General features: G+C 36.9%; 1 long non-coding RNA gene across 5 annotated transcripts in view; it reads right to left on the reverse strand.

Moving 5' to 3' along the window:
- LOC128108548 (uncharacterized) overlaps window positions 1-22,835 on the reverse strand; it is a 188,141-nt gene that overhangs the window by 88,977 nt on the left and 76,329 nt on the right. For 2 of the 5 annotated variants that reach the window (XR_008217518.1, XR_008217514.1), the window contains exons 7-8: window positions 5,487-5,522; window positions 2,866-4,071 (exon numbers count right to left, since the gene is read on the reverse strand). The exons of the other annotated variants lie outside the window; for them this stretch is intronic. This is a non-coding gene — a long non-coding RNA (uncharacterized LOC128108548). Of the gene's footprint in view, window positions 1-2,865; window positions 4,072-5,486; window positions 5,523-22,835 lie in introns of those variants that run through there. 5 annotated transcript variants of the gene reach the window in all.

Consider the following 22,835-nt stretch of genomic DNA (forward strand, 5'->3'; position numbering starts at 1 on the left):
TATATTTGAATCATTAGTTCCCAATTGGTAGGTTGTTAAGAAGGATTAGGAGGTGTGGCCTTGGAGGAATTATATCAATGGGGGTGGGTTTGGGGTTCTAAAAGCCCACACTTGGCCCTGTGTCTCTGTTTCTGCCTGCTGCTTTTGAGTAAGATGTAAGCTCTCAGATACTGCTCCAACACCATGCCTTCCTGACTGCTTTCTTGTTTCCTGTCATGATAGTCATGGACTCTAACCCCTTGGAACTGTAAGCAAGCCCCGCCTCCCCAATTCAATTCTCCCTTCTATAAGTTGCTTTGGTCTTCACAGTAATAGAAGAGTAACTAAGATAATATACTTCAACAGAAGAATAACAAAATAATATATGTAAATACTGAAATTTTATGCAGCTATAAAAAATGAAATCCTGGAATATCAGAAATGTGAATTAAATGGAAGTCATTATGCTAAGTGACATAAGTCAGTCTCAGAATGATAGATACCACATGTTTCTCATATATGGAACCTAAATAAAAAATATATACAGAAATGTGTCTAAGTTTCTATATATGTATATTTGTAGGTCACAAAATTAGAAAGGGGAAAAGATCTTAAAGGAAATAGGAAATGAATGTAATAGAATGCATGTAAAAAAAAGTAGAATGGAGGATTGACTTGGAGGAGAGGGAACCACTTAGAAGAGAAGAGATATCATAGTAGGGGTGGCTAGTGTTTAAAAACAAAATATAATAGCAAATAGGCATGAAAATATTGGGGTGAAGCACAGTACCCTGTATGCTGATGTTCTATGATATTTTGTGTTCTGACAAATAAAGTTTGCTTGGAGTCAGAGGTCAGAGCTAGCCACTAGTTAACCATAGAGGTCTGAATGTCTGTACTAACAGAAACAGGAAGTGATAAGGTGAGGTGGAGACAAGATTTTGGCCCTTTTTGGTTGGAGGATCTAGAGAGGTAGGAAGTAACTGTGGCTGCTCCCTTGCTTCTCAGGTCTTTCAGGTTTTACCCCGATATCTGACTCCTGGTTTATATTTATAAGATTAATTATATTTATGCTTCATGCTAACCTAGAATATTATAATATACAATAAACAAATATTGTATATGAAAATAGACAAGTAGAATTCATAGACTTGAAAACTACATTAACTTAAGTGAAAGCACAATGAATAGGCTCAACACTCTGAAGATGAAAGGAAAAGAATAAATAGGCTTAAAATTAGAAAATAAAAATTTAGCTAATATCAGCATGGAGAGAAGATAAACCATAAACAGTGGGTAAATCCCTTAGTATCCTGAGGAAAATAATTGAAGTTCTAGTGTCTCCATCATTAAACACTTAGAGCAAGAGACAAGAGTGGACCTAAGAGTATTCAACAAATTGTGGCCTAAAACCTTCTAAATACAATTAATGCCATGAATTCAAATACTCAAGTAAATCCTTAAATTTACAAGTAAATTTTAAACAATAAAGAACCCCTTGCCTAGATACCATAAACTAATTGCTCAAGATTAAGGACAAAGAAAAACTCCTGAAAATAATGATAAAATGAAAACCATTACTTAAGAATGAATAATGACTTGAGTAACAGTAGGTTCTCCACTTTTAACCAAAGAGGCCAAAAAGAACTGGTGACTTCAAATGTTACAAGTACAAAACTGCTCAACCAAAATTTTAGATCCAGCAGAAGTATCCTTCAGGTATGAAGGACAAACTTTTTAGAGAGAATGAGACAGAAAATTTGAAATTTCAAAAGGAAAATGCACCATCTATAATGTAATATAATAGATTATGCTTGTAAGTTTTCAAAGCATAGTTGATAATTAAGGAGAAAACTGTACTGCTACCTGGTGCAGCTATCCATGTGAATATATAGAAAATACATAAGGTAATTATATTAAGTAAACATAGAAAATAATGTGACCTAAATTAAAGCAAATTTCTATATTTCATCAAAGTGTAAATATATGTAGATAGACAGATAGATAGATAGATAGATAATGTTGTTATATGCTTACAAAAACACTAAAAGAGACATAAAACAATATACTGAAAAGACACTATGGATAGTGTAGCCATTTGTAGCTGAAAGTTTTCCTGTGTCCCACCCAGTCTGCAGTCACTCAGACCCAAGTAAACACACAGAGGCTTATATTAATTAAAACTGATCAGCCATTAGCTCAGGCTTACAACTGACTAGCCCTTACACCTAAACTCAGCCCATTTTTGTTAATCTATGTGTCGCCACGTTTTCCATGGCTTTACCTGTGTGCCATTACATGGTACTCCCTGTACGGCCAGCTGGTGTCTCCTAACTCAGCCTTCCTCTTCCCAGAATTCTTCTTGTCTGTTATCCCACCTATACTTCCTGCCTAGCTACTGGCTAATCAGAGTTTTATTTATCAACCAATCAGAGCAACACATACACAGCATACTGAGCAATATCCACAGCAAAATAGTCCAGGTGTGATAGCACAAATCTTCAATGCTAGCACTTTGGAGGCAGAAGTTGGCAGCTCTTTGAGTTCATGTCCAGGCAGTGCTACATAGTGAGACCCTGTCTCAAAATAATAATAAAAATAAATCAAGATGTAATTTTGAAATATTTTCCAATGACTCACCAGGAAATGATACGAGAGAATGAGAACAATAACATAAATATAGTACAAAGAAGGGCCAGGACTTCAGATCTTGGCAACACAGGGAGTTTGGTGAGTTAGAGCACAAAGTCAAGAGAGCAGATTTTTTTTTTTGCAATTAAGAAAAAATTTATTCATTCCACATACCAACCACAGATGTCTCCCTCATCCCTCCTCCAGGCCCATCCCTTCAGCTTTCCCCCCCAGCCCACCTCCCATCCCCTCCTCTGAAAAGGTATGGCCTCCCATGAGGAGTCAGCAAAGCCCTGCACATTCATCTGAGACAGTTCTAAGCCCATCCCCCAGCATCAAGGTGGTGCAAGGTGTCCCACCATAGGCAATGGGCTCCAAAAAGCCATTTCATTTTCTGAACTTTCAGCTTCCTTAAAGTCTGTCTCAGTGTGGCAGCTTTTTGACTCACAGCTTAGCTTACTGAGAAAATGTGCTGAGTATAGCATAGAACCTTGCCAAACCAAAATAAAAACACAAATTGCTGAGAAAAATCTCAGCTGCCTAAGGCTGTCATTACAGTTGGGCCATAAAAGTATCTGACTAGGAATTTAAATGTAAACCCAAGAGCACTAGACCACAGGAAAGTTTCAAAACATTCCTGAGAATTTAAAATGCTGTATGCATTTGCAATAGTATGTACATATCCTGCAATGAGAAGGCACAAGTCACTTGCCTGAATCTGACCTTATCACCCTGTACAGCCAAAGATGAAATGTAACTAGAGTTTTCCTGTCTGGCCCACAGTCAGGACAAATCTCTGACACCCGCCAGTCCCACAGCCATTTAGACCCAACCAAATAAACATAGAGACTTATATTGGTTATAAACTGTATGGCCATGGCAGGCTTTTTGCTAACCGTTCTTACAGCTTAAATTAATCCATTTTTATTAATCTATACCTTGCCACATGGCTTGTGGCTTACCGGTACTTTACATCTTCCTTGTCCTGATGGCGGCTGGCAGTGTCTCTCCTACCCAGCTTTCTGTTCTCTCAATTTTTCTCTCTGTTAGTCCCGCCTATACTTCCTGCTTGGCACTGACCAATCAGTGATTTATTCATTGACCAATCAGCAACACATTTGATATACAGACCATCCCACAGCACTTCCCCTTTTCTTTTCTTAAAAAGAAAGGTTTTAACCTTTACACATCTCCAAAGTCAGCTTGGTATATTTGGGAATTTGGGCGTAGCTTTTCTTATTACTTTTTGTTGGAGGGGGGCGCTGTATCTTATGGGGACACAAAGAATATTTTAGGGTTATGGAGTAGTCCATGAGGGTGTATTGTCTGAGCCAGTTGCCTTGAAACGGTTCTGGATGTTGGATCATCTGGGCTATGGTGTCATCAGAGACCTTTCAGGTGGTCTTGGCAGGTCAAACCTGATGTGTCTTAATCTGGAACAAATCCATAGCCTCTGGCTTTCTGTGGAAACAAAAGCAGAGCCTCCTTTTTAAAACAACATATCCTTATATTTAAATTTTGAAGTCAAGGTACCTTTAAAATATACATTTTGGCATAACTCAACAGCTTTTGTAATCAAATGTTTTTTTTTAGTTACGAATATCAAAGAGAACATAATCTAGATTTTTTGTGTGGTAGCCATCTTTACGTGGCTTATATTTTTATATTATTTTGAGCCTATTGTTTTGAACTGTAGCCTTCTAAGCCTGAAATGGGGCTGGTGCTGTTGGCTCCGCCCACTTTAGCTTTCCAATATGGCGGTGATACATTTTCCGCCAGCTCTGGGAGCCATCAACTCTCAGAAATAGTGGGTCTATGCTTCTATCAAAGCAGCGTGTAGCCCAGAAACCTTTTTTTTTAGCAAAGGCTAAATTCACCACGTAGCTTAATGTGTCACTTGTAGAGGCCTCATTCCCGCCATATGGCAGGTCGAGCGCACACATTAGGAACCCGCCAGTAGCTCAAACCGGCAGCTGTCACTCATTTGAGAGAGACAATTAGGAACTGTTTTTAGTTCCGTTTTAGAATCTTTTTTTTTAGTTTTTAGGTGGAAACTCTTGTCCCCACGTTGGGCGCCATTTGTAACTAGAGTTTTCCTGTCTGGCCCACAGTCAGGACAAATCTCTGACACCGGCCAGTCCCACAGCCATTCAGACCCAACCAAATAAACACAGAGACTTATATTGGTTACAAATTGTATGGCCGTGGCAGGCTTCTTGCTAACTGTTCTTACAGCTTAAATTAATCCATTTCTATTAATCTATACCTTGCCACATGGCTTGTGGCTTACCGGTACTTTACATCTTCCTTGTCCTGATGGCGGCTGGCAGTGTCTCTCCTACCCAGCTTTCTGTTCTCTCAATTTTTCTCTCTGTTAGTCCCGCCTATACTTCCTGTCTGGCCACTGACCAATCAGTGATTTATTCATTGACCAATCAGCAACACATTTGACATACAGACCATCCCACAGCAATGAAAGATAATTTTTTTTACAAATCTTTAACATGTGAAAGCATGCCTTCTAACAAACATGTTGTTGGCAAAGGGTAGAAGTTATTTATGGACAACTTGTGAACAATCAGTTGCTGACCATTAAATTTATAATGACACAAGTGTGACTCTTAAGGAACCCAGTCTTAAAATAAAAACAAGAACATGTTTTAAAAATAATAGAAATCTAAATTGTCATGTGTCAACAAGAAGAACATTTAGAAAATTATCCCAGGAATGTGCTAAATAAATAATCATGAACATACATGGGGCCACAGTAATAGTTGTTGTCTGCTTGACTGGATTTGGAACCACCTAGGGAAAACAACTCTGAGTAGGTTTAGGGGGTGCTTCCAGAGAAGTTTAACTGAAAATGGAAGACCTACCTTGAATGTGTTTGGCACCATCCCTTTGCGGGGGTCCTTAATTGAATGAAAAGGGGAAAAACAGAAAATGTCAGCTGAACACCACCATTCTACTTATTTTGTTTTATGACTGGGCGTAATAGGATCCGTTTTCTTATGCTCTCAGGGTCATGCCTTCCCCACCATGATGGACTGTACCTACAAACTGTGAGACAAAATATAATTTTCTCTAAGTGGTTTTGTTCAGATATTTTGTCACAAGAGCAAGAAAAGTAACCAATACAAAAAAAACAAAAAAAACAACGCCAACAGCATTAGAATATATTAAATGTGAGCTGAAATATCTAGTTCTGGGGGGAAAAACCCTAAAAGATGAGTAAAGTGTACCAAGCTTTCCTTCAGGCCACCAACCAGCTCCCAAATCATGACATGGAGACTTACTTTTAGTTATGAATGCTCAGCCTTATCTTATGCTCATTTCTTGCTGTCTTATAACTTAATCTGTTTTTCTTTATCTATATTTTGCCTTGGGGTTTTTTACCTCTCTCTCTCTCTCTCTCTCTCTCTCTCTCTCTCTCTCTCTCTCTCTCTCTCTCTCTCTCTCTCTCTGTCTCTCTCTCCCCCTCTCCCTCCATCCCTCCCTCCCTCCCTCCCCCCCCCCCCCCTCTCTCTCTCTCTCTCTCTCTTTCTTTCTATTTTACTTTCCTGTAGTCTTCATGTCTGGCTGGAAGATGCCTAGGTTCTGGTCTCAGCCGTGTCCCTCTCTCTCTCATTCTGTCCTCCTCCTTTCTCTATCGAGCCTAGATTACTCCTCTTACTCATTCTCTCTGCCCATCAACCCCACCTAGCCCTCCCCTGCTTGGCTATAGGCCATTGAGCATTTTATTAGACCAATCAGGTGCCTTAGGCAAGGTGAAATAAATGTAACACATCTTTACATAGTTAGCAAAGGCAACATAAACAAATGTAATACACTTTTATACATTTAAAGTGATACTCCACAGCATAAACAAATGTATCTTTGCCTCATTGAAATAATATTGCATAACAGTAAAGAAACAAGAATATGCCACACTTGGGGAGGGAATGAACAGATAGAAACATACAGAACATAAACAGGATTTTGGACTTAGTAAATTCTTCAAGTCAGTTATTAAATTTTATGTTTAAAAAACTAAGGAAAAGGATAGGAATGTAGGTGAGTGGTAGAATACTTGTCTACCATGCATGAAACTACAGGTCCAATTTCTATTAATACACGCCCCCAAAATAAGTTTTAAAAAGACAAAACAATAATCCTAAAGAGAATCTTAAAAAGTATCAAAATTATTTAAAAAACCAAATAGAAATCATTCAGAAATTATAAAACACAGTGATAGAAATAAAAAATTCACCAAAAAGATTCAATACCATATTTACATGCAGAATAATATGTCCAAACCCCAAAGAAAAGTCTTTTACATAAAAGGAAAAAGGAAAACATGAAAAATCAGAAATAGAACATAAGGGACAGTTTAAAGGAATGAAGCTGCTGCTGAAAAAAAATGCTAAAGAGAAATAAAATAAAAACATGCATTTATTATCTTATTGGCTTAAATGCTAATATTTGAGTGTGTATTTTTATGGTTTGGAACTTAGATATGGATAAGGCTCTATTATTTTAGAAGTCTCTGGTAGATAATTGAGTTCCTAACCATTTACTTATTCTAGAAATTGTCTCTACTGCTTGACGCATGGCTCCTTACATCTTCAAAGTCAGAAATACCATTACTCTGACTTCTATTTTTGTTATCAACTTTTCTTCTTTTTTTGCCTCTGTCTTCTAGTTTTAGGGAATACTTTTAATGATTACGTTCATATCTCATACTCATACACATCATATCTCATACAATGAAAGATAATTGCTAATTTAACAATGCTTACTTAACTACATGTACAAAGTTCCTTTTACTACAAGGGAAGACTCTGTTATGTTTTCCTAGGAAGATATAAACGAATGCCTGTGGACCTCAGATAGAGTACCTAGGACAGAAAGAGTAATGCTTATACCAAGTCTAGCTTGGTAAACTAATTGAGTTACTTACAGACAAGAGTGGGGTTATTTTAAAGAACTTACCTCAAAAAAAGTTTCTTCACTGTGAAGTCCATCACATCATGAATAAAAACCTCATGGAAGCAGCATCATGAAATTCCCTCCGTTATTCAAAATTCTAGTTCCTATGTAATCTAGCATCTCTCTAGATCACTGGCAGCTGGTATGACAGAAAAAGGGAATAACTGATGGAATTCATGATGAAGACATTTGTGACTCTTCTCTACTTCAACTAGATGTTAAACATCTCTATTACTGTTACCATAGACCAACCTACCACATCATTGTTCTGATTATTCTGTTGCAATGACAAGTGAGCCAAGGTAATATCTCTATTCTGAAATGGTGATGGGATGTTGTGGAATATTATTTTAAGATGTGTTTAATTTGTTTATGCTGTGGAATGATGCAAAAATGTGCTGTATTCTTTTATGTTGCATTTGTTTAGCTCTGTGAAGCTTTGTTACTTTGCCTGTCTAAAACACCTGATTGGTCTAATAAAGAGCTGAACAGACAATAGATAGGCAGAAGAAAGGATAGGCAGGGCTTGCAGGCATGGAGAATAAATAGGAGAAGAAATCTGGGAAGAAAAGATGGGGAAGTGAGAAAAGAAAGGGACAGCCACCCAGCCACACAGCCAGACATGGAATAAGAAGGAAAGAAAAGATATATGAAAATAGAGAAAAGTAAAAGCCCAGAGGCAAAAGATATATGGGATACTTTAAGAATAGCTGACTAGAAACAAGCCAAGCTAAGGCTGGGAGTTTATAAGTAATAATAAGGCTCCAAGTGACTGGGTGGTGGGCCTCCAACAAGTAAAGAGTGAAAAAACAACCAACTACAATGGGATGATGATTTGAGCCCAGGAGGAAAAAAATCACACTGTTAAAACAATGTATTCCCATGTGCCAAGGTAAGGTATGCATAATTGGGAGACACTTTTCTTTCTATCATATTTCTAAACTTAGCTTGTTAAATATGCCAACTTGTTACATATGGATTTTAAATATTAGCCAAGGCTATCTACAGGTGAAATAAAATATTCTGATTGGTATGATTTGAAGCACTTGATACTGCAATGTTTTTTCGACAGTCTGTCAAGAACTCAAAGCATCATTTTGACAGTAACAGTGTATTTTTCTTTCTTTTCTATATATTTTAAGTTTATAAGCATCATTCTTATTTAAAAGTGTTATCAAAACATTATGACACTGTCTTAAAAGAAGGAGGTAAGGTAACATAATAGACAAATGCCGAGATTTTAGAATTTGTCACCTGAAATAACTTATTACTAGAGTAAATTTCATGTTTCACCATTCATAAAATGTGTCATATTCAGAATTAAATAAATATATATCTAAATAAATAAATAAGGGTGAGTTATATTTCTTTGATTTTTTTCACCCTCCATTGAGCAAGCATTTCTTACATAATTTCTCATCTAAGAGAAAAGAGACAAGAAAAATTCAAGAGTACAAAAATGGAGATTTTTAATTTAGAAACAAAAACATTGTGTTAGTATGAAACCACATATTACAGCCTATATTATGTAAATATCATCTTAGCCTTCAGTAACTCTTAAATATTTTCATGCTTGAGCCTTTTCCTTACTTATAATGGCAACTGACTGATCACAGTAGTGGTTACCCCGGGTAAGGTAGCTGTGGAATTTTCTTAAGGTAAAAGAGCAATGAGGTTTGTTGTGTGTGGTGATTTGAATGAGAATAACTCCCATGGGTTCATATGTTTGAATACTCAGTCCCTAGTTTGTGATACTCTTTGGGAATAATTAGGAGGTGCAGATTTGCTGGAGGAGTTGTGCAAAGGGACAGGATTTGAGGCTTTCAAAGCATCCTGCCATGTCCAGTATTCTTTTAGCCTGTTTGTGATTGGAAATGCCTACTCTCTTCCATCATGTACTCTAGACCTCTGGAACTGTAAGCTCAATTAAGCAGTTTCTTTTATGTTGTCTTAATCATGGTGTTTTATCCAAGCAATAAAAAGTAGCTAATACATTATATTAATCAGATTAAATTTCATGGTATGAAAGATATCCCGAAATGTATGAGGCTGTTTGATGCATATTTACCACAGTAGAATTTCTTTGAAAATCAGGCTAAGTCGTTTCAAACTGTACTGCTGCTTTATCAACTAAAAGTTCATGCGATATTATGGATGCTTACTTGCTATTTTACTTATTTTTCCTTTTATTAAAATAGATATTTTCTCATATAATATTTCCTGATGATGCTTTCACCTTCCTCTACTCCTTCTAGTTCCTCAAGACCTTCCTCCTCAACCAGATCCACTCCCTTTCTGTCACTCAGTAGTAAACAAACAGGCATATAGGGGATAATAATAAAATATAATTAGATAAAACAAAAACTAATACATTGGAATTGGACAAAATTTGAGGTAGGGGATGGTCATATTTCTAGGAGTTCTTTTATTACTCATGTAAAACAACCATGAGTTGTTTTAGCTATTCTGCTCTTGTGTGTGTGTGGTGTGTGTGTGTGTGTGTGTGTGTGTGTGTGTGTGTGTGTGTGTGTGTTTCAATGCGGAGCTGAAAACTGTCTTTTGGGATCTATGAAGAATTGTGTTGGAATTTTGATGGAGATTGCATTAAATCTTTATATTTCTTTTTATAAGATGGCAATGTTTACTTTACTGATCCTACTGATCCATGAGCATGAAAGCTCTTTACATCTTTAGTTTCTTACTTCAATGTCTTAAAGTTTTTATTATACAAGTCTTTCACCTGCTTGGTTAAAGTTACCCCAAAATATTTTATATTAATTGAGGTTATTGTGAAAGTGGTGTTTCCATGATTTCTTTCTCAGTCCATTTGTCATTTGTATATAGGAGGGCTACTGATTTTTGTCAGTTAATTTTGTATCCCGCTACTTTGTAGAAAGTGTTTATCAGCTATATGAATTTCAAGGTAGAATTTTTAGAGTTACTTATGTATACTATCATATCATCTGCAAATTAAGATACTTTGACTTTTACTTTCCAAGATAAATTCCCCTGATCACCTTCAGTTGTCTTATTTCTCTAGCTAAGACTTCAAGTACTATATTGAACAGTATGGAGACAGTGGACAACCTTGTCTTATTCCTGATTTTAGTGGAATTGCTTTGAGTTTCTCTCCATTTAATTTGATGTTGGTTATTGCTTGCTGTAATCCGCCTTTATTGTGTTGAGGTATGTCCATGGTATCTTTAACCTCTCCAGGACTTTTATCATGAAAGGTGTTGTATTTTTGTCAAAGGTCTTTCCTGAGTCTAATGAGATGATCATATGACTTTGTCTTTTTGTTTGTTTATATAGTGAATTACATATATTAAACAATCCCTGAATCTCTGGAATAAAGCCTACTTGATCATGGTACATGATCTTTCTAATATCCTTTTGGAGTCAGTTTGTAAATATTTTATTTCCATGTATGAACATAAGAGAAATTAGTCTTCAAAACTCTTTCTATTTTGAGTCTTTATGTGGTCAGCATCTGTTGTTCTGTCCCATTCTTCATTTTCTAATTTTGTTCATTTACATATTCTCTCTTCATCATTTAGTTAATTTGGATAAGGGTTTTTAAAACATACTGATTTTCTCAAAAAATCAACTATTTTTTCATTGCTTCTTTGTATATTTTTGCTTATATTTCATTGATTTCAGCCCTGAGTTTATTTTTTGCCCTCTACTCCTTTTGACTGATATTTCTTTATTTTGTTCTACAGCTTTCAAATGTGCTGTTAAGTTACTCAAAAGAGATCTATACAATATTTTATTTTTTTAATGTGGGCATTTAGTGCTTTGAGCTTGCCTCTAAGGACAGCCTTCAATGTATCCCATGTGATGGGAATGTTCTGTATTGATTTTCATTGAATTACAGAAAGTATTCACTTTCTTTCTTAATTTCTGTCTTGACTGAGTTTTCATTCAATAGTGACCAGTTCAGCTTCCATGAGTTTCTAAGCTCTCTGTTGTTTCTAATTCTCATTCTTTTACCTTTTCTACCACATTTGCAGTTACTTTATTCACAAAAATATTGAGTCCTTTCAATACCATTTTTATTATCATAAACTTCCAAATTCCAGTTGGTGCCAACATTTTGATATCTCCCCTAAGTCATAAATATTCCTACTAGCATTTAGTATAGTAAATAATTTCCATGAGGCACTCTGTTAATTTTCCCACATCAGTCAGAGGAATCCCCATCTATGACAACTATAGTAATACAAAGTATATTTCTTAATAAGTCTTGAGAGTTGAAAGTCCTTAATTCATGAACTCCAAAGTCTGTTTTAGAGTAGCAATTGTGGAAAATAATAAATCTGATTATCTATTGTAGTTTGAATAAAAGAAATGTACCCCATAGGCTTACATACTTGAATAGTTAGTTTTCAGTTAGTGTCACCATTTAGGGAAATTATGGTACACTTACAAGGTGAAGCCTTGCTAGTAGAAGTATATCACTGAGGATGGACTTAACAATATCTTTCATCTTGCTTTCTGTTTTTTTTTCTTTCTGTTCTCTGTGTGCAGCTGAAAATGAAATCAGTCACTTTCCTTCTTCTGCTGCAATGCCATACAATCTCTGCCATGATGGACTTTGCCCATCTAGAACCAAAATCCCAGATAAACCCTTTCTCCCTTAAGATGTTTTTGGTAAAAGCGTTTTTATCACAACAACAGAATATTGACTAATATATTATGTATCTTCATTATAATTGTTTGATGCTTTATTAATAAACGGTGTTGCTGTGCAATGTCCCTTATGCTGTGAATATGTGTTGCTATGATTGATTGATAAATAAAATACTGATTGGCCAGTAGCCAGGCAGGAAGGGTAGTGTAGGTTGGACAAGGAGAGAGGAGAATGTTGGGTAGAAGAAGGTTGGAGGAGGACGCTTCTAGCTGCCATAATGAGAAGCAGATGTTCAGATACCGGTAAGCCATGAGCCACGTGGCAACTTACAGATTTATAGAAATGGGTTAATTTAAAATATAACAGTTAGCAAGAAGCCTGCCATGGCCATACATTTTACTAGTAATATAAGTCTCTGTATGTTTACTTGGGAGACACAAGTGGGAGAGATTTGTCCTGCCTGCTGGCAGGCAGAAACAAAAGAAAACTTCAGGTACACAGTGATATTTTGAAAAGAATATTTTTCCAGCAATTTGGTCTCAACAACTGACTCTAAATATTGAATAACATCACATTGTTAGCATGTAGACTCTTCTTATGGATTTGATGCTTGTTGTACAGAATATAATAAAGGTAAATTCACTATAATTCTTAATGGCTCTAGGATCAGAGAGATGAAAAACAAACATTGGTTTCAATTTAATCTAGCCATATCCAGAGTCAGACAATTTTTTGAAGGTTTGAAGCTCAGCCTTGACTTTTACTTCCTAGTTATGAAAGTTCTAGATACCAACTTCTAGGCTGCTCTTTACTGGCAAATCTGTTGCTTACAGTAAGCAACTTCCTTCTGTTATTGTCTTCAGTAGATCTATCTAAATTCCCTGCAGCTATTACCTCACTCAGCACTTGGTGCTTCACTTTGGTCTCTTTTTGTTGCAGAAATAACTTCTTCCTGTAAACCTCTTAAACCAAACTCTGCTTGTTTCAAATTTTTCTTCTGAAGGCTTCTGACTTTTCCTAGAAAGGAAGTGAGTCGGTATCTTGTTCTAGTTTAGTCTCTGGTTAAGGAAAACACTGTTGCTCGTTTTATTGTCTATTCAGAGTACTAAATGTTTCCCTACTTCATCAATAATGCTGTTTTGTGCTCTAAGATGTGGGTTTCATTGCCTTTCTGAACCTCTCTTTTCTTATGATTTAGTTAATATGTTGACACAAGAACCCTTCCTAGCTTTCATCCTGTATCTACTGTCATCATGCCTTGCTCACTAACTTTAATCATTTCTTGGCTTTGATTTATTATGAGAGATTTGTGTTTCACTTAACAACCAGAAGCTACTATAGTATTATTAACTGGCCTAATTTTAATATTTTTGTTCATCAGGCAGTAGAGCAGACTCTATACAGAACTAGAGAGACAGGGAGACTCCCTGGTCTATGAACCAGTCAGAACCCACACACACACACACACACACACACACACACACACACACACACACACACACACACACACAAACATACACACAAACATACACACACACACACACACAAATATGGAATATTATTTTAACTGTGTAAAGGTGTGTTACATTTGTTAATGCTGCTTTTGTTAAAGATACAAAGGTGTTACATTTATTTGATTAAATAAAATTAACCTGAGTCAGGAGCCTGCATCAACTAGCTCACAGGAAGTGGTAGGAAGGAACTAAATGTTGTGATGGTTCCTTAAGAGGGGCTAAGCAGAAGGATGCCCCCTTTTCTGGGAGAAACTCGAAAGGAGATATGGTGGTATTTTATTTGTATTGAAATGTGATTTTAATTGTATGTTAATAAATAAAATTGCCCAGGGGTCAGAGCTATTAGAGCCATAGCAAGAGCGTGGCGGTGGTGGCACACGCCTTTAATCCCAGCACTTGGTAGACAGAGCTAGGTAGATCTCTGTGTGTAAAAGGATACAGCCAGCATTGGAGACACACGCCTTTAATCTCAATCCCAACCATAGAAGACCTGGAAGTCTCTACAGACAGGCAGTGACGAGACAGTCATGTGTTTGGATTTTCAACCAATGAGAAGGCAGAACAGAAAGACTATTTAAAGACAAACACACAGGAAGTAGGTCCTTTTCGGAGAGCTCTCTTGGCTGAAGCAGGAAGGGTAAGGCTCTTAGTTCTGACCTCTCGGCTTTCTTCTCTGAACCGGCTCTGTGTTTCTTATTTAATAAGACGGTTGGTTACATCTACAAGGAGAGGTTAGCTACTTGCTGTTCAGCCTCTCTGAGCTAGCAAGATTTCACCTCAAACTTTGAATCCTGAGTTGTATAGAAGGATAGAGATTTAGATAAAGTTCCCTTTAGCAGCTGTGATAGAACAGAATTCCCACCTGGCTGTCGCCCATGTAGCTGAACCCCTGCCAGTTGAGACAGCAGTTGCTTAAGTTGTAGCCACTGTATTGAATGCAAAACAACACATACACACCTTATATATGCATGAATTTTGTTCCCCAAAAACAGAAGATTTCCAATCACAGTTCATCATAAAAGATGCAATAATAATGATGATTAAAAATTGTGAGAATTGGCAAATATGACAAGGACATGAAATGAGCATTGTTTGTGGTAAAAATACATGAATATATTTGTTCAACCCAGGGTTATAACTACCTTCAATTTTAACACACAATAGCTGAAAAACACAAGTGCAGTAAAATGAGATGTCAGTGTACATATAAGCCACAGAATAAAAATATAGTAGGAAAAATTGAGTATTAAAAAATAAAACAAATATGTTTATTTGTGCTTTTTAAATGAAGGTGCATAATTGTGTACCACAATTCTTTTTAATGGAAATACTAAATAAAATTTATATTTAGATGGTCCAACAATCATCAGAACAATTGTATATGATAAAAATATAATTAAACTATAACAAAGTAATTTTCATTGTGAAGAACATGCTTGCCTGGTGAACATTTTGAAGCTGATCGTTTTATTGATATGACATACGCATAGTTCTATGATGGACACGTTCTTATTGACCTTGTGATGTGACTATCACTAAGCCCCCAAATGTGAATCTCTTTTTCTTTTCTCTCTTTTTTCAATTCAGATAGAAACTAATTTGTCAGCACGCCAGCTTTAACTAGCTGAGATGAAGCTAAGCTCATTTAATAGGAACTGTTCAATAGCTTCGACCGCCCTGACACTCGTTTAGAGTGCTTCTCTGCCCCCCGTCTTTCATTCTTCCCAATTCTTTCTTCAGAACGGTTGAACACCAAGTCAAATAATATGCTTAGCAGTCAATAGGCCTGACTTTTTTCTCAAGGACGTTCTTGTGCTGCCAGAAATTGTCAAGTGGAAAAACATGTACTGTGAAGGTGAGAGGACACTAATTAAATATACATAGCTTTAGCCAAAGAAGCATGATGCACAGCTTGCTGAATGAAAACCTCTACTGCCTCTTCACTGAGGTCACAGCTGTTAACTAGCATAAGTTCCTAAATTGCAGCTTCTCTAATGTAATATACAACATTCCTGTATTTACACAATGTCCAAGCCATCCCCTGGAATACTACACAGATACAGGTGTAATCATTCTGGTTCAATTAGGCATGCTTCATCCTTAGGTAAATGAACCTCTCTACACCCTTAGGTAAATGTACTGCTTTTTTTTTTATGTACTGCTTTTTATGTCTTTAGCATTACTCTGACCTGTTCAGGGCATGGTGTATGAGAAAGATATAAACTTTGGCTTGGTAAAATCAGGAGACAAGTGTTTGCAATGATGCTTTGACTTCAAGCAAAACTCCTTTTGAAACCCTTCATAACACCTTAACCAATATCATGTGAGTGCTTCACTTTCCCTGTGTTTAACATGCTAATTGTAATGATTTTCCTAACATCTCCGGATAACTGCAATAAGAACAAGGCTTAATATATTTAAAAGGTGTGTGTGCTACAAAGCTATTATAACATGCTTCATGTGAAGAAGCAGAACTTTGAAAAAGGATATCCTAGATAGTCCTTTCTTTTTATTATTTAAATCAGATTGTTACTGATTGCCTAAACACTCCAATTTTTATGTAGATAACATGTAACATTGGTTTGATCTTTTTAGCCATCACAAGGCCAGTGTTGTTTTCTTTGATTTCATTTTGTTTTGTTTTCAGATTAAGCTGATGACCTGAGAACACACACACACACACACACACACACACACACACACACACACACAAATGGATGTAGTGGTACACATCTTTATTCAAAGCACTCTTGCTGAAAGATGGAAAATAGAGAATCCCCTTTAAGTTTCCCAGCCAGCTAGTCTAAAGTCCATAGCACAGAGGAAAGCTGAGGGCAAGAAAGCTGATCTTCCTAGGGAAAAGCACATCAATTGGTTTTTCAGTGCCAAACGATCAGTCCTGAAAACATACATACAATTAGCATTATATGGGCTAAGCAGATTATATTTAGGAATATACATATAAAGGGGAGAAAGAAGGTTTATATGGGGAAGAGTTGTCAGAAGGAAGGGTTAAGGATAAAAGTAATTATATTATAATCTCAAAAGTAAAATAGTAAAAAAAGGAACAAGGTGGAAAAGAACTGAATCATGAAAGTTGTCCTCTTTTCTCCACACATGCACCATAGCACAGGTGCACATGCACATGCGCGTTCGTGTGCGTGCACACACACACACACACACACACCACTAACAATAACAATAATGATGATGATAAATTAATTAATAAGCCAAGCAAGACATTTTAGTGGGTAAAGTGGGTAAAGGCATTGTTGGCAAGTTTTATGATTGCCAGGATCCACACAGTAGAAAGAAAGAACTGACTTCTACATACCATGCAACACATTCACCCTTCCACAAACAAGAATACATTTTTAAAAATGAAATAAATGTTCCTACCTCAAAGAAACTAGTATGGAAGGTGATGCATATGTTAAGTAGACTTACTTGTTCCTTCTATGACATACACACCCTCAAAGCATTATATTATATAAGTTTATACAATTATATTTCAATTTAAAACACAATAAATATTGAGTAATATTATTCACATGTATTACAGGACATGTTTTAAAGGACATTTTACTTTCATAGCTATTATTTCCTTTTGTTTCTTTTACATATTTTCCTCTAAATTATACAATGTAATTTCTACCCTGTATTTTAGAGAATTTATAGCTTCTTTATTCTGACATTCTAACATTTTGATGAGAGTTTATTTTTAAAAACTGAAACCAGGCATTATAGTATATTCCTTTAATACCAGTATTTGGGAGATAGAGACAGGCAGATCTCTGTGAGTTTGGGGCCAGTCTGGTCTCCATAGCAAGATCTGGGCCAGCCAAGAGGCAGGGAGCGATGGGGGGAAAATGGGAGTGGAGAAAGAAATTAACCCCTCACCAATATACAGAGCCTTAACAGTAGTCCTAATAAAGTTTTATTTCTGTCATTCATTTCCTGAGAACAGTAAATTAGAATTTACTGAATTCCAAGCACCATATTGAACATCTTTCATGGACTAATTCATTTAATTTTCACAATTATATGAGATAGGTCTAACTCTCCTTCATTAAATAAAGGATCATGGAGTGTAATTTATTTCTAAGCTTCCAGATGCATAGGAAGTCATAGAGACAGGATTCAAACCAAGATAGTCTTAACTCACAGCCTGGTCTAAGTTGATACAGGAAACCTTTACCTGCAATGACAATTCAAATTATTGCTACTGAATGATCGTTAATATAAGGGAGAAGATGAGCCGGGCAGTGGTGGTGGTACACTCCTTTAATCCCAGCACTCGGGAGGCAGAGTCAGGTGGATCTCTGTGAGTTCGAGGCCAGCCTGGTCTACAGAGTGAGATCCAGGGCAGGCTCCAAAACTGCACAGAGAAACCCTGTCTCAAAAAACCAAGTAAATAAATAAATACATAAATACATAAATACATAAATACATAAATACATAAACAAATAAATAAATAAATAAAAAGGGAGAAGATGTTACTGGGAAGTCCACAACAATGTGGTTTCAAGAAAGACTTTGTCATGTGGAAGAAAGAATAATATAGTTAATGTCAGTTTTCTGAAGAACAAATAGTATCTCTTTCATTCTCACCTTGCCTTCACCATAATGTAAAATTTTATTCATATTTGAGTTTTTCAAATCATAATTTTGGTTTGTTATTTTTAAAAACTACTTATAGTTGTATAGTTCTCAAACAAAGTAGGCTCTTTCAGGTATCTTTTCTGGTCCATAATAAGCTAATTAAATGGGAAGAAACTGAGCTTAAATCTTCAAAATGAATCGTCTCCAGTGTACATTGTACATAGACACTAAAGTGACAATGACATAGTTCCTTCCTAAATATTGTAGTACATACACAGTATTGCCATCCATTTGCAATTTTACTTTATGTTTAGTGTAGTTGAAAGCACACATACTAATATGTCAAAAACAGACAAATGGAATGCAATTTTCAAAAAAATCAAGAAAATGCCTTAAGTTTCTGAGCTAAGATTTGCATTTAATCATCTCCTTTTACAAACTTATTCACTATTTCCTGGATACAAACAGTTAGGCCCTAGCTATTATTAGAGCATATAAGATATGCCACAAGTAGGCATGTCACTGTGATCACTGAATCTTAAGAATAGGATTCAAGTACAAAAGTATTAATAAGAAAAGCTAGTAAGATTTTTCTTCTGAAAAATTGGAGGCATAATTTTATTATAAATGAGGAACGAAATTTGATCACATTTAAAGATGAAATTAATATATGAGAAAGATATAACATAAACTTTGCCAGTTTACTTTAAAATATAAATGAATAGGAACTGAAAATAACCCACAGAGAAATATAAATGATATTTCCAATAACTAAAACAGAAATTAAAGCAGTCATGCAAAAACTTGGATAAATTAAACACCAGTCCTATAAAATTTTACAAGCAAATTTTTTTTTGAAAAACAGGTAGGTCCTTCTAAACTAATGTAAATTCCTTAAAATTATGCAAAATAGAAAACATTATAGGTGATAATGTGATTCTGCCATAATCATGACAAATTCATACAAGGTAGTAAAAGAATTGTCAACAATTTCAGTTGTAATTATATATAGCATAATCCTAAGTAAAAAAAGGATAGCTGAATTCTTCAGACTGCAAAATAATCCATGGAAGGGTTGGTTTATAACCCAGAAGTTAAAAATGCTTTATGTGATGTGATGTGATATGATGTGATGTGATGTGATGTGATGTGTGTGTGTGTGTGTGTGTACGTGTGTGTGTGTGTGTGTTTGTTATAATTTACTATTCTATGTGAGGAAAAAGTTTGATCATTTTGATGTAGGGAAATATTTGGTAGAAGTCAACATACATTCATGAATAATTCATGAATGAAAAACAAGATAGGCATCTGTATAATACAAATTTATTATCCCAGGCTTGGGATGTAGAGGGAGGGGACTCCACATACTAGGCCAGACTGTCATAATTAGCGTGACCATATCTCAAATAAGCAAAAAGAACAATTAAAGAAAATAAGAAAAATAGCCTGTAATGAACTGGAGATTAAAGATAAATTTTGTGCTCATTATATGTAGTAGCCATGATTAGATGTATAGATAAGTCAACAGAATCTGCATACTAATAGAGTACCAGAAGATAGAAAATTGGCAGAAAATATAGCATCCATTTGCAACTACAAATTGATGTTATTCATAAACATTAAAGAACAGACATGAAGTTCCAAATAAAATAATAACAAATGGAATCAAGTTGTTACCTGGCCCAGATGCGGGGGAGGGGGACATCCTACTATATACCTCCTCTACTGAAATATACTGGGACACAGTAATTGACGTAGGAGAGTTTTATTCAAATCACAATAGGGAAAATGGCACAGAGACTACAAGCCTTAGAGTAAAATCATCCCCATTTCCAAAAGTAGAGTAGGCTTAGGGTTTTTTTTTATTATTCATTTTACATTCCAACCACAGATTCCCCTCTTATCCCTCCTCTCATGCCCCTCCCTACTCCCCCACCATTCCCTCCTGCAACAGGGTAAGGTCTCCCATGGGGGCTAAGCCTGGTACATTCAGTTGAGGCAGGACCAAGCTCCTCCCTGCTTTATCAGGGGTCAGCAAGGTGTCCAACCATAGGTAATGGGATCCAGAAAGTTACCTCATGCACCAAGGACAGATCTTGATCACACTGCCAGGGCTCCTCAAACAGACCCAGCTACACACTGTCTCCCTTATGCAGAAGGTCTATTCCTGTCCCATTCAGGTTCCACAGCTGTAGTTCTAAAGTTCCTGAGTTCCTTTGAGTTTGGTTCAGTTGTCTCTGTAGATTTCCCCATCATGATCTTGACCCCCCATTGTTCATGTAATCCTTCTTCCCTCTCTTCAACTGGACTCCTGGAGCTCAACTTAGGGGTTTTTAAAGGGTTAAAGCCCTATGTTCTTCCAGGGAGAAGATCCTTTATCTCCTGTGGAGAAGTTCTTTGTTCTCCTTGGAGACCATTTCTCTATGGGAGGCCAGCTCTCACTTTTTTCCCAAGGTACTCTTGAGGAGGGAGGAGGGATATTTAGATAGAAAGATAGAGGGGAGTGGAAAGAATAGAAACACAGGATAGCCTCAGGAGGGCCTAGATCAATATCCACCAGCCCCTTCTGTCTCTTCAAAAGGGCATTTTATAGGAATCACAAGGGGAGGAACAAAAGACCTCTCCCTAGCACAGCCAAGTGCAGACCCTTCCAATCCCATGGTAGCCATGCAGGTGGTCATGCCATCCTCTAATCAGATCTCACTAGGAAACCTCTGTGGGCCTCCACAACCTCTGTGGGCTTCCACAGAGAAGTCCTATGATGGATTTGTTGATTGAAAGCCTGCTCTACTTTACCTAAAAATTCTCCTCTAGGTCAATCATCTGAGTTTGGCAACATACTGAATTTGCAAGCGAAAAGAAAAAAGTGATAGGAAAACAGAGCTAGAAGTCTTTCCTTGGAATCTTGGAACTCAGCACCATGTGAAAGGGGTAAGCTATTACAGAAGATTAAGTAAACACAAGGGCTTTGTTTTATCTACTCATATCAAAGCCTAGAAAAGAGGAGAGGCTATTGTTCTTAAGGCTTAGGACACTTTATAAATTTAATTTTTTTCCTCTCTATAATTTCTAGTCTATTCTGTAACAAGACACCTATCTGTCTGTCTGTCTATCTATCCATCTATCTATCTGTCATCCATCTGTCCATCTGACCATATGGGATTTGTTGAAGAAATATTAATCTTAAATGAACCAAACACATTCATTTTTATTTCATTTTTTATTTATTCATTCATTCATTGATTCATCTATTTTGCATCCCAACTGCAGTTTCCCCTCCTTTCCTCCCAAGCTCTCCCACCTCCCCTTTCTCTGTCCCCATCCACTCCTCCTCCATTTCTATTCAAAAAATGGGCAGGCCTCCCATGGATATCAACAAAACATTATATATCAAGTTGTAGTAAGACCATTTTCCTTATATTAAGGCTGGGCAAGGCAACCCAGTATGAGGAATATGTTCCCAAAAGCCTACAAAAGAGTCAGAGACAGTCCCTGCTCCCACTGTTAGGAGTCCCACCAGAAGACCAAGCTACACAACTGTCACATATATGCAGAGGGCCTGTGTCAGTCCCATGCAGGCTCTCTGGTTGTTGGTTCAGTCTCTGTGAACTTGTATGAGCTCAGGAGTACTTGATTCTATGGGTTTTCTTGTGATATTCTCAACCACTCTAGCTCCTACAATCTTTCCTCTCTCTTCAGCAGCTTTTCCACAGCTGAGCCTAATGTTTGACTGTAGGTCTCTGTATCTGCTTCCACCATTTTCTGGATGAACACTCTCTGATGACTATTGCGCTAGGCACCAATCTATGAGTAGTAGAATATTGTTAAGCATCATTACATTGACATTTCTTCCTCCAGTCATGTTTGGTTCTATCCTACATCTCCATGTCCTGGTACTCCAGGCAGTGTCAGTGGTGGGCTCACTCTCATGGCATAGGTCTTAGGCTAGACCAGTCATTTGTTGTCCACTCGCACAATCTCTGTACCACGCTTACCCTAGCACATCCCATAGGTGGGACAGACTGTAGATCAAATGTCATATGGTTGGGTTTTGACCCAATCCCTCCACTGGAAGTTTTCCCTGGTCACAAGAGATACATATCTGCAATTCAGGCTACATACCGGCAATTGCTAGGAGTCTTTTCTGGGGTCCTCCTTGTAGATTCCTGGGAGTTTCCCTTGCACCAGGTTTCTTTTTTTTCCTTATTAAGAAATTTTTTACTCATTTTACATACCAACCACAAATCCCTGTCTCATGCCTCCTCCCGCTCCCCACCAGCCTTCTCCCCAACTCACCCCCCATCCCTTCCTCTGAAAAGGTAAGACCTCCCATGGGGAGTCAGCAAAGCCTGGTACATTCAGTTGAGGAAGAACCAAGCCCCTCCCCACTGCATCAAGGCTGTGCAAGGTATCCCACTGTAGTAGGACAGGCCAATACGGTCAAGGAAATTGGCTCAAACCAGTTGCCAAGGCATGCATATGTAGCATGAATCTTAAAAGTTCTTATT

The sequence above is a fragment of the Peromyscus californicus genome, unplaced genomic scaffold (genome assembly GCF_007827085.1).
Source record: "Peromyscus californicus insignis strain IS unplaced genomic scaffold, ASM782708v3 Scaffold_10__1_contigs__length_136768540, whole genome shotgun sequence".
NCBI lineage: Eukaryota > Metazoa > Chordata > Mammalia > Rodentia > Cricetidae > Peromyscus > Peromyscus californicus.